Source organism: Furipterus horrens, unplaced genomic scaffold (assembly GCF_987537825.1).
Source record: "Furipterus horrens unplaced genomic scaffold, mFurHor1.1.pri manual_scaffold_6, whole genome shotgun sequence".
Lineage (NCBI taxonomy): Eukaryota > Metazoa > Chordata > Mammalia > Chiroptera > Furipteridae > Furipterus > Furipterus horrens.
In genome coordinates this window covers 85,297,464-85,310,600 of record NW_028327176.1, presented here as the reverse complement: position 1 = coordinate 85,310,600, position 13,137 = coordinate 85,297,464, and the positions used below count along the sequence as shown (strand labels likewise).

General features: G+C 39.6%; 3 pseudogenes; 2 read left to right on the top strand and 1 right to left on the bottom strand.

The window, feature by feature from the left end:
- The first annotated feature begins 7,791 nt into the window (after positions 1–7,791).
- Positions 7,792–8,304, top strand: LOC150006722 (formin-binding protein 1 pseudogene; annotated as a pseudogene).
- A 38-nt stretch (positions 8,305–8,342) lies between these two features.
- On the top strand, positions 8,343–9,217 carry LOC150006721 (formin-binding protein 1 pseudogene; annotated as a pseudogene).
- Positions 9,218–11,374: 2,157 nt separating this feature from the next.
- LOC150006720 (eIF5-mimic protein 2-like) lies at positions 11,375–12,851 on the bottom strand (annotated as a pseudogene).
- Between the last annotated feature and the right edge of the window lie 286 nt (positions 12,852–13,137).

The window sequence follows — 13,137 nt, the reverse complement described above, 5'->3', positions numbered from 1 at the left end:
CTCCATTTTGTTTATTTATTTATTTATTTATTTTGAGATTTTGTTCTATTCTTTCACTTGGGCCATATTTCTTTGTCTCCTCAATTTGGCAGCCTCCCTGTATTTGTTTCTGTGTGTTATGTAGAGCTGCTTTGACTCCCTGTAAAAGGCACCTGTAAATTGTATGAGTCAGAGCCTTAGGTATTTATCAATGAGGGGGCAACCTGCTTCACTGCTTTGTGGCTCTGTGTGTGGGGGAGGGGTCACAGAGGGAACTATGCTGCTGCCTGGCTTCTGGGGGTTTGCTCAGCACTCTCTCCATTTCCAGTCACTTCACCCACTCCCCGTATGCAACCGGTGCCCTTACAGCTGTTGCCCTGGTGTTGAATCCCAGAGTGGGTAGGTTTGTATATGTTTTAAGACCATGCATGTCCTTTAAGTGAAGTTTCCTGAAAATCCATCAGTTTCTTCCACTACCCCAACACCCCCCCCACCCTGGTTTTTATAGCCAGAAGTAATGGGGATTTATCTTCCTGGCACTGGCACCCTGGGTTATGCAGTCTGGCCTGGGGCTAGGATCCTTTGCTCCCAAGGTATTCCTCCTGATTTTTATCCACCACACATGACTGTGGGACCCCTTGTGCCTGTTCTGCCTCCACCACTGCCTTTCTGTGTCACATCGCTTCTCCTTGCCTCTATGCCCATCTCCAAGTCTCTGTCCCTCCTCCCCATCTGGATGATTGTGGCTTCTTTAAATCCTTGGTTGTTGGACTTCCATACAGTCTGATTTTCTAACAGTTCTCTGTGTTATTTTTTTTGAGATTTAGTTCTAATTATTTTTATGGTTGCTCAAGGAAGCAAAGTGTGTCTACTTTCCCCTCTATTTTGACCAGAAGTGTACCACAGCTTTTATATCTACTCATCTACTAATGGGCACTTGGGCTGTTTCTGTATCCTAGCTATTGTAAATATACAAAGTAGACTTTAAAAACAAAAGTTATAACAAGAGACAAAGAAGGACCCAGCAATTCCACTTCTGGGTATTTATCCAATCAAACCCAAAACACTGATTTGAAAAGACATGTGCATCCATATGTTTATTGCAGCATTATTTACAATAGCCAAGCTATGGACGCAACCTAAGTGCCCATCAATTGATGAATGAATAAAGAAGAAGTGATGCATTTATACAATAGGATATTACTCAGCCATAAAAAAGAATGAAATCTTGCCATCTGCAACAACATGAAGGGACCTAGAGAGTATTGTGCTGAGTGAAATAGGTCAGACAGAGAAAGACAAATACCAGATGATTTCACTCATATGTGGAATTTAAAAAACAAAATAAATGAACAAGCAAAACAAATAAAGTAATAGATACAGAGGACATTTTATTGTGAGAGGGGTTGAGGGGCTGGGTGAAAAAGGTGAAGGGATGAGGAAGTGCAAATTAGTAGTTACAAAATAGTCTTGGGGATGTAAATGCATCACAAGAAATATAATCAATAATATTTTAGTAACTATATATGATGCCATGATGGCATTAGATTTATCAGGGTGAACATTTTGAAAGTTATATAAATGTCTAACCACTATGTTGCACACCTGAAACTAATATAATATTGTATGTTACCTCTAACTAAAATTTTAAAAAAATATTAAAATAAATAAATAAAGGAGAAATTCAGACAGTCCCAGATGAACAAAGGTGATGAAGTTTATCACTTTAAGCTGAAATAAAGAGACACCAGGAAGTAATTTCAAATTAGATGAAGAAATAAAGAACACTGGTAAATGTAACTACATAGCTAAATATAAAAGGCAGTATTATGCTTTTTTTGTTTTTTGTTTTGTAACTATTTTTCCCCTATAGGATTTAAAAGGCAATGTCATGCACAAATGTCCATCAGCTTATAAATAGATAAAGAAATGGTGGTATACACATACAATGGAATATTATTTGACCATAAAAAGAATGAAGGCCTACCCTGGCTGGTGTGGTTCAGTGGATTGAGTGCCAGCCTGTGAACCAAATGGTCACCGGTTTGATTCCCAGTCAGGGCATGTGCCTGGGTTATGAGCCAGGTGCACCAGAGGTAACCAAACTGATGTTTCTCTCCCTTTCTTTCTCTCTCCCTTCCCCTCTCTCTAAAAATAAATAAATAAAATATTTTAAAAAAAGAAAAAAAGAAATGAAGGTCCTGACTGGGCAGCTCAGTTGGATGAAGTATTGTCCCATAAACCAAAAGGCTATGGGTTGGATTCCTGGTCAGGGCACATATCTAGGTTTCAGGTTCTGTCCCCAGTTAGGGCACATGTGTGAGGCAGTGATCAATGTTTCTCTTTCTCTCTCTCTCTCTCTCCTAAAAATCAATAAACATGTCCTTGGGTGAGAATTTTTTAAAAGAATGAAGTACTTCATAGATGAACCTTGAAGACATTATGAGAAATGAAATAAGCCAGACACAAAAGGCTACAAAAGGCTATATATTGTATGATTCCATTTATATCAAATATCGAGAAGAGGCAAATGGAGATGGAAAGCAGATTGTTGATTCCATGGGGTGGTGGTGACTGATTAATGGGTAAGTGATTTCCTTCTTGGGTGATGAAATTGCTTTGGAACTAGATTGTGGTGATGATTATACAAGATTACATAACTTGTACTAAGTGTCATTGGATCATACACTTTAAAATGATAAAAATGGTAAATTTTATGTTATGCATATTTTGTTAGTTTAAAAAAAGGCTTGAAAATATATTCTAAAACTCTTGTGTGGTAAACTAAGTTTTGCTTTAGAATCTACCCATCTGTCTTCTCCCATCAGGACTTCGTCTGCTCCTTGGAGCTCCCCTTGCTCTTCTGTCTGTAGAAAGCTCTTTCAGAACATCCTATAGATCAACCAAATCTAAACCCCCAAATGACTTCCTGCCTTGAATCCAAATATCCAGATGCAAGTCTGAGCCTAATTTTCAGTGGTACTTATCTAATTTAGGAGCTTATCCAAGTAGTAAGATTCACTTGGAATGACAATGATTAGCCTTAAATATGAGGAAGGTCGTGCTTGTATTTCTGAAGAAAACCTGCTCACAAGTGAACATGTAGTTTTGGGTTATGCAGGTGAATCCTCAGCAGAGGAACTAGAGAAAGCTCTAGGAATACCAGGCACCTGCACCTCGCTGACAGCCGAATGACTCACCCATCTCCCCCCACAACTGAAGAAAGGTGGGAACTCTTACCTCAGCCCATCCTTCAGCTGGATTCCATTGATGAGGACACACTGAGAGTGGGACCCATCCTGTGGTCTCATTGCTTTTCCCACTGTTGTGGAGCCACTGACCATATGGCTTACATCCCAGGTGGGCTCCACAGGCTCCTTGAAGTCTCAAGGCCAACATTTCCTGTGAATCTAGGCCAAGCAGCTGGTAATCTACACATTAATGGTATTCTTGGTGTTGCCTCTGTTGCCCTTCTGCTCTCCATAACCAAAGGATGAATCCTGTATTGTGGACAAAGGGTTCGTTTCTTTTCAACAGCTACCAGTAGGGATTTCTGCCCTGTGATGTCCAAATGAGAGATTTTTTTTGTCAGCCTGACACAAAAAATTTACATCAAATGTTTTATTTTGAAATTTTAAATGTTTTTATATTAGAAAAATAGAAACCCTTCGACCACAGAAAACTTTAAAATGCACAGACAAAATATAAAAATATGGCCTCCCCTCAAAAGTCACTGTTAACTATTCCATCGTGGAAAATTCACAGACTTCAATGTGAGCAGTGTTCCCTGGAGCTGCCCTTCATAATGGTTCTGATTTTCATTCTGTAGTTTTCTATGTGTTTGAAGTATGGCATAGGCAACACCATCAATAATATTATAATAACTATGTATGATGCCATGTAGGAATTGAAATATCCAGGGGAACTTGGTAAGGTATGTAATTATCTAACCACTATGCTGTACACCTGAAACTAATACAAAATAATATTGCATGTCAACTGTAATTGAAAAATAAAAAATATATTAAAATGTTATATATAATATTGTATGAATATATTATCGTATAAAATATATATGTATGTACATGTGTGTTCATTTTAGAAAGTTGCATTTATATGTTATGGGTTATTTTGAATGTTATTTGTGAAATGTGTTATTATACAACAAGTAGTTTTCCATGTTATAAGCTCTGTATAAATTTATACAACTTTTACAAGCTGTATACAACTTCAGACAATGGGATACAATTAGATTCTTTTGCTATTCACCTGTATTTTTAAAAAGCTTTAAAAGGAAGTATTTATTTATTTATTAGAGTAAAGGGCAGGGAGGGAGCAAAAAAGGGAGAGAAACATTAATGAGAGAGATACATTGATTGATACCAGCGACTGAACGCCTAACCTAGGCATGTGTTCCCTGACTAGGAATTGAACTGGTGACCTTTTGCTTTGTGGGTCAATGCCCAACCACCTTAACAACAGTGTTCAGGGATATACATCTCTTTTTATCTCTTCTCATAAATAATGATTTGATAAGCATTGTTGTGCATAAGGATTCTTCTATACTTGGGACTTTTTAAAATTGATAGACTACTCAAATGGCCAATATTAGGTCATAGGGTTTAAACACTTTTATGCCTCTTCATACATATGGTCAAATTCCTTCTCTAAGTTGCTGTAATGACATATTTATTAATTTAACACATATTTATTGAGCCACCATGAGGAGCTGGTAATGATGCTGGAGATACAGTTTGAAGAAACAGACAAGACCTCTTGCTCAAGGAACATATGAAGGTAGTCTGGAAAAAGTCCAGTCCTTGATAATATAACAAGAATGGTTTGCATGACATCTCTGTAACCTGGCAGCCAAGGAGAGTGGTCTGGAATGCTCATGCATGAACAATGATGACTTCACTGTACTAGTCAGTGAGAGCGGGAGACACCATTGAATGAGCACGTGTACTGTGTGGCTGTCACAAATGACTGAGCAAGTAGAGCAATGAATCTGCATCAAATTTTGTGTTAAGCCTGAACATTCCTCTGTGGAAACTATTCTGTTGATTTGGAAGGCTGCAGCTATGGGCAACTGGTGACTGGCAGCTTTATCACAACAATGTGTCTGCTCATGTATCACATTTCATACAGAGTTTTTTCTTGCAAAACATCAAATTACTCAGGTGACTCAGCCCCCATACAGCCCAGATTTGGTGCCCCGTGACTTTTGGCTTTTTCCAAAACTAAAAATCACCATTGAAAGGGAAGAGATTTCAGACCAGGATGAACTTCAGGAAAATATGACAGTGCCACTGATGGCAATTGGGAGAACTGTGTGAAGTCCCAAGATGCCTACTTTGAAGGGGATTGAGGCATCATTGTCCTAGGTACACTGTTTCTTTCATCTTGTACCTTCTTCAATAAAAGTCTCTATTTTTCATCTTACATGGCTGGATACCTTCTGGACAGATCTTGTATATTTCAGTGATACTCACTGACAATAAACAAAATTTGTTCTAAGATCAATGATTGTGGGAAACTGCTCCTTGTGATTTTGGAAACTGTAGCCCAAGCCGTGAGCCACGCTGCCACCCCTGGGAAGCTTCTAAGTCTCAACAGAAAACTGGAAGGTGGGGAAGACAGGATAGAAGGCCACTCAGAGGGTTTCCATGGGAATTGGATTTAAAGAATGCTTAGACTTCTGGCCAAGATTGGGACATAGACAGACAAGCTATATCTCCCTCCACAACTAAGAAGGAATATGAGTACCTCAAAACTAGAAGAAACCAGAAGTTCCAGAAAATCAAACTGCATAGAAGTCCAGCAAAGATATAAAAAAGAAATACTCATCCAGACAGGTAAGAGGGGTGGAGCCAGGGTGGAGAGGACGTGGTGTGGTGGTGGCAGCGGTGGTGGCAGTAGTGGCGGCAGCAGTGGCAGACCGGCAGAAAGCGCAGTCACACATTTTAAAAAGTCAGGAGGGACACCTGGGGAGTGTTCCTAGCTCCTCACCAGACCTCGCAGCTCACGGTCCCAGCACTGGGGGAAATAAAGCCTCGTTGCTTCTGACTGTGCAGACCAGTGGGGGTTGGGGTGGAGGCAGAAACTGCTGTCTCAGCAGAGTCTGTGTGTTTAAAGGGCCCCCATGGTCCTAGAACATCTACAGACCCACCCACTCTGGGAGCGAAGGCCAGAGCAGTACCTAGAGGGGCGCCAATCCAATGCGGAAGTGTGAGAGGTGCCTGGAAAAGGGGCTAGTGCTGGGCTGGCGGCATTGTTCCCTCATGGAACCCTTCCCCACATGCAGCACCACAATGTGGTGAAACAGGTTGCCCTGTACTGATGAATCCCTAAGGCTCTGACTTTTACAACATAACAGGAGTGACAACTCTACCTGGGACAAGGAGACAAACAAACACAGGAGCCTGTCAGAATAAGGAGACAAAGAAGTATGACCCAAAAGGGGGAACGAATCAAGGTTCCAGTGGGAGAACTAAGTGATGAGGAGATAGCCAACCTCACAGATGAGGAGATAGACAACCTAACAGATGCAGAACTCAAAACACTGATAATAAAGATGCTCACAGACTTGACAGGTATGCTTGAGTATGGCAAACGCATAAGAGAAGAAGTGAAGGCTATGCTAAGTGAAACGAAGGAAGATCCACACAAAACCAATGGTGAAGGGAAGGAAACCAGAGTTCAAATCAATGATTTGGAACGTAAGGAAGAAAAAAACAATCAACCAGTGCAGAATGAGGAAGCAAGAATTGAAAACAGTGAGGAAATTTTCCCAAATTTTGCGAAGGAGATGGACATACAGGTCCGGGTAGCATGGAGGGTCCTGGGGGAGCTGGACCCAGAGGGGACCGTGACAGGACACATCATGATTGAGATGCCAAAGGTGAAAGATAAAGAGAGAGTCCTGGGGGCAGCAAGAGAGGCAGAGAGTTGCCTACAGGGGGGTGCCTATAGGAATATCAGCTGATTTCTCAGAGGACACTTTGCAGGCAGGAAGGGACTGGCAAGTAGTATTCAATGTGATGAAAAGCAACCTACAACCAAGATTACTCTATCCAGCAAAGCTATTATTTAGAATGTAAGTGCAGATGAAGTGCTTCCCAGACAAGGTGAAGCTAAAGGAGTTCATCATCACCAAGGCATTATTATATGAAATGTCAAAGGCACTTATTTAAGAAAAAGAAGATCAAAACTAAACACTAAAATGACAACAAACTCACAACTATCAACAACCGAACCTAAAAAATAAAAACAAAATCTAACTAAAGAAACCAGAATAGGATCAGAATCATAGGTATGGGGATCATTTGGAGGGTTATCAGCTGGGAGGAGGGAGGGGGAGGAATGGGAAAATGGTGCAGGGATTAAGAAGCATAATCAATTGGTACAAAATAGACAGGGGGAAGTTAAGAATAATATAGGAAAGGGTGAAGCCAAAGAACTTATATGCACGACCCATGAATATGAGCTAAGTGGGGTGGGATTGCTGGAGGGAAGTGGGGTACTGGGCAGAGGGGAGAAAAGGGGAAAAAATTGGAACTACTGTAACAACATAGTCAATAAAATATACTTAAAAAATAAAAATCAACAGTAAGATAAACCTTTGTTTTAAAATATTAAGTCCTCCCCCTCTCCTCATTCTCTGGACACTGTAGCTACTGCTTCTCCAGACCATTTTGCTGAGGAGTCATGGGGGTGGTGGTGAGGGGAGCAGTGAGGACACCCAGGACAAAGTTCCTGGGGATTGAGAGGGTGAAGGGATTACTGGGGAAGGGGACACTTCCCACCCCCTGCACCATGAACTGGGCACTGAGCTCTGGGATCAAGCTGACAATTTAGAAAAACACATAGTGTGGAATTGATGTTCTTGAGAAACACATCAGATTTCTAAGGGGAAGAACAGAGATTGAACTCAGCATGCAAAGCAACTCAAGAATCTTTTGAAGAAATGCCTACCTGACAAGAACTCAAAGGAGGAGGGAGACTTCAGGTGTAGGGCATATACAGCCTTCCTTTCCATCCTCAAAGTGATGGATGATTGCCCCTGGGAGCAACTTGAACCAAGGAGAAGTCAATTGAGCAGGATTGTGAAGAGGCTGACTTGGCACAGCAGTACTGTGAGAGAATGGGGGCAGGTATTAAAAAGGCACGACACCAAGTGGCATAGGACAGCAAAGCAGATTCCTCACCCATTCCTCAGAAATCCAACCACATTCCCATTCTCAACATGTTTCAGAATATACAGCTGAAGCAGAAAAGAGGATAGTGAGAACTGGAGAAGCAAGGAAGACACATGGTCAAAGTTAGCATCCTGAATATGTGGAGTTTGAAGATTCACTCAGCTGATGAAGCATACCAAGTCAGAGGATACAGCAAAAGGGAGCTCAAATTTGCTGGCAGATTCAAAGGAAAGTTATGGCCATTCATCAGAAAAATAAATCAAAACAAAACAAAAAACTAAGCTTATGTCCCCTTTCCCCATCAGGCTCTCCTCCTCCCCCTGCTTCTGCGCATCCTCTGCTGGTCCCAGAGCTCTGGTCTCCCATCCTTCAACCTACTGCTCCAGGAGTCTAAAGCCAGGGCTTTCTCTCAAGCTGGGTGCAAACCAGAGGATTTCAGCAACCTCCTACCTGAACAGACAAGGAAAAAGCTCCAACAGAAAGTCAATGAGATGGATCAAAGAAAGGAGACCCAGCCAGTTTGGATCACAGATGAACAGAAGTCTCCTGAAATATGGAAAAACTATGACCAGAGGCCCCCAAATTTGAGGCCTGACTTGGTGAGATGAAGGCAGGCTCCAGGCACACAGGGAACAGGCCTGTGACAGAGCTGGATGTCTAACTCTGACAATCAACAACTGTGCTCAGGACCAGGGCAGCCCAGTTGGCAGGTACACTGACAGTCAGGTGATCCCTTTGAGGACATCAGGAACACTACCTGTCTGCCATTGCAAAGCCGTCTATACGGTTGATGGTCAGCTGGAAGGAACCATTTCAGTGGCTGAAGGAGAAATGTTGTTTGTCATAAAAGACAAAGATGATGGGGTAGAAATGAAAATGAAGAGGGGAATGTTTCCACTTCACATGCTGAAGTCATTTTGGACAAAAATGCCAAAGGTGCTAAGACTTTAATACAACTTAAAAAACTAAAAAAAAAGTGGGGGGGGGGGATTATTTCTTCCCACAACTGTGACTGTTACAGGCAGTCTTCAAAAGACTGAATAGAGAGCACACAGTACCCATTTGCATAGAGTGGATGTTAGAGATCTTATACCTAACTGCCTGGTCTAGTTTACTACAAACAGTTTTCACTTGCTGGTGAAATTTTATGTGGAAAGCTGCCAATTATTGATTTACTTCAGTGTCACTTGAAATCTGATAAACATTTCTTCTTTTCGCAGCATGTATAGATTTTTAAAAAGTTGCCTTCTAGCTTCTAACCAATATTTCAAAGTTCACACACATCCTAGGGGTACAGAACACTCCAGTTCTCTTGTTACTATCTAGTATCTGCCACAAATTGCACTCCCTAAGAATGTTACATTTTGTAACTTAATAAATTGAAATATGCTAGTTTATTAAATTTGGCAGTCAATCACTTTGGAGAAAGTCATAATAAACTCTCCCTCTTCTTGAATAAAGAAGCTGAAAAAAAAGAATTAAGACAGGGTAAAGCATTACTAAGCCAGCTGGAATATCTGAAACTTTGTAGATGTTTAATATATGTCTGTATATTTATAAATTTGAAAATATTTATATATTTATATATTATAAATACAAATAGATATCAGTTTATTTTATTTTTTAAGTATAAGGATAGACTTTATTTTTGAAACCTAGTGAAAACATTTTGCCTGTGCATGAAAACTTGGTCAAAGTTATTCTTTTAGTAGTTTCACACCATTCATAGTGGTATCAGTAATAATGTTTTTTCTGAGATTCCTATACAACTTTATTTAAAATTGTACTAAACGTTATTCTTTCCAGATGAACTGTTAAACACCAAATTCTTGACTCATAAAAATGGCACCTTTGGAAGGGGCAATTTCCATTCATCCTCTAACTATCCAAGATAGTTTCTTTCAACAATTGAAATTTCCAAAATATTCACTTTTAAGATAAAGTCTTTTCACCAAGAAGTGTGGTTATATTTTGTTTTCTACTGACTACCTATGTAGATGGGTGGCAGCCAGAAAAGACGAAAATTAAAAGACAGCCATTTAACAGGTGAATCAGTTGTATAGAAGAGATATTTGGCTCATGGCAATTAAAAAAAGGCTACTAGGGTATGTTAATAGCCAGATGCTTGAGTGACTAGTGAATATGTTGAGAGAATGAAGCTGGTCCTATATGACCAAGTGGGAATATATCATTATCATTGCACTCCATTCTTTACACCAGATACTCTAAGCCAATAGGAAATATGAGTTATATTTAGAGTTCCAATTAGAACATGCTGACACTTATTATTTTCAATAATTTACTGAGTTTAGTAAAGTCATTTCTTTACTCACACTATTTCATGAATCCTTTCCTATCAATCCAAGTGTATGACAAGTGTTAAGTCAGTTAAATAACAACACTTCTCTAAGGTACAGTTGAAAATGGTATGAAAAGAATACCCATTTGTTTGGTCTGGAAAGATACAAACGGAATGCAGAAGTTTCTCAATGGGAAAAAGCTAAATTTTCTTCTTCCCACCACCTCTGCCACATACAATTTCCCAAATACCTCACTTTCAAGCTTGTTCTCCATGGCTTCACTAAGGAATGAAAACCAGAGAGCAAACCATGAAGCTCAAGAACATCTTGGGTTAAAAGTACAAGAAAAAAATAACATGTAAGCAATGGTCCAAATACTCAAGATTCATGTTAATGAATTCAGTTACCATATATGAGATTTTCCTCAATCAGGATGGCTTTGGGCATACTAAATTATCACACAAATCATTGTTTTTTGAGACTTTGGATAGCTTTACAGTTGAATTTGCAAACAGAATTTTTATAACATTATTTTTAACCAAATTATATCTTGACAACTGTGTATATAGAAAACCTAGGGAAAAGTGAACAGTTGTATTTATTGTGGAAGGCCTTAAATTATATTACTACAGTAGAAAATACAAGAGGTAGAAGATAACTAAAAGACTAATGTAACATTAGATTCAAATCTATAGCTCCTGTGGCTACTTAAAATATGGTTTTAGAAACTAAACCCAACATTTCCAGTAATCATAGAAATGGTTAAAATAAAATTTGCTATGAAAGCCTTTATATTATGTCTGATGTAGGGAGGTAAGATGTAAGAACAAGGACACATGAAACATGACATTTTATCTAAAACTCCTGTTTGCTTTACTGAGGCTGTAGTTTCAAAATTCATTCACCTTCTTCATCTTCAGACTTAGGTTCTTCTTCAGCATTTCTGAGCCACTCCACAAACTTTTTCATATGTTCAAGGAAGACAGTTTTTCCCTTTGCAACATGTGCATCTTTATACCACATCAGAATGGGCTCTTCATTCAGGACTTCAGCTTCATCAAAAAAACCATTACTTTCTGGAAACCTTTCGTGAGATTAATGTTTTTATAGCAATACTCCTGAGTCTTCCGTAACAGCACCAGCCCAGGCTTACCTTGAGTAGCAAAGGCAGCAAGGAGAGGGCTGTATTGCTTCAAGTGCTTGATGGCTTGCTCTGCTACAAGTTCCTTTTTTTGTTCCATTCCACAGTGCTCATTACACCAGACGAGACTATTCCAATGACAGTGGGTTCTGGGATGTTGTTTTTTTCATCTACTTCTTGATATACAAAATTATATCCTTAAATGGATCACCATGGGACATCTGTTCTTGAAGTTCTTTCTGGAGTTCCTTACGGGCTCCTATGGTTTGCTGATTCCAAACATAGTATGAAAACTTTTAAAAGTGGCCTCAGTAAAGTACTTTGTGAAGTGTTCAATGCTTTGTTTATTGGCAGGAAAAAGTTCCATCAGTCTGTTACCCATGCTGACTTTCTGAAGACTTGTAGCTACTGCATTGATATCTTTTTCATTTATCCATGATTTAAAGAGCTTTATAACAAAAGCTGCTGAAACCACTTCTTTAACCAAATTCTTATTATAAAGGCTGTTAAGAATGGCTGCATTAAGTGTTCCATTAGCCAGAAGAACACCAGTCAACATAGCCAGCTTTTTCCTCTCCAATTCTGAAAATCTCTTTAAGAACAGCAGCCCTGGCTGGTGTGGCTCAGTGGGCTCAGTGTTGGCCTGTGAACTGAAAGGTTACTGGTTCGATTCCCAGTCAAGGCATGTGCCTGTGTTGAGGGCTAGGTCCCAGGTTGGGAGAGTGTGAGAGGCAACTGAATGATGTCTCACTCTCTCACATCAATATTTCTCTCCTTCTCTTTCTCCCTCCTATCCCCTCTCTAAAAAATAAAAATCTTTTAAAAAACCCACAAAGAACAGCAGCAGCTTTTTTACTTCATATTCAAAACCTTTCTTCAGGTATTGGTAGCGTCTGAAAAACTTGTTAAAACCTGAGAAAATGACTGTATGGTCTCTAGGTCTTATGCTGCAAACACACAGACATCTGTACACGTCATGCCATCTGCCAGTGTACCACCTAGGGCCAGCTTTCCCTGACCACAAGAATGTCAAAGAGTGTTTCTGCACATCGGTGGTAATCGAGATTTGCTCCAGAAGCAACAAGAGACTTTGCTACTGCTTCTAAATTAGTACCAGTTTCAGTTAAACCTTGAATAATACAGTCTCGAAACTCTCTTTTTCATCTCTTTTTCTGGTTTTAAAATGCTGACCTGATAGAGTTAGCCTTCGCTCCTATTATTCATAAAGTACACCTGAATTTAAGGTGAAAAGGGCCAGAAATTCCAGATGTGGTGACAACTGCAATAATCTCTACTCTGTCACCTGAACTCAAATAGATATCATTTTATATAAAACATATAATTATATATCATAAAGATATTTTATTATGTATCTTTGTATTAAAATTATATATATGGAGAAAGAGAGAGAGAGAGAAGAGCGAGTCAGACATAGTTTAAGGAATTGGCTCATGTGGTTTACACAGGCTGTCAAGTCCAAACTCTGTAGTGCAGGGTAGGTTGCTAACTGGCGACCACA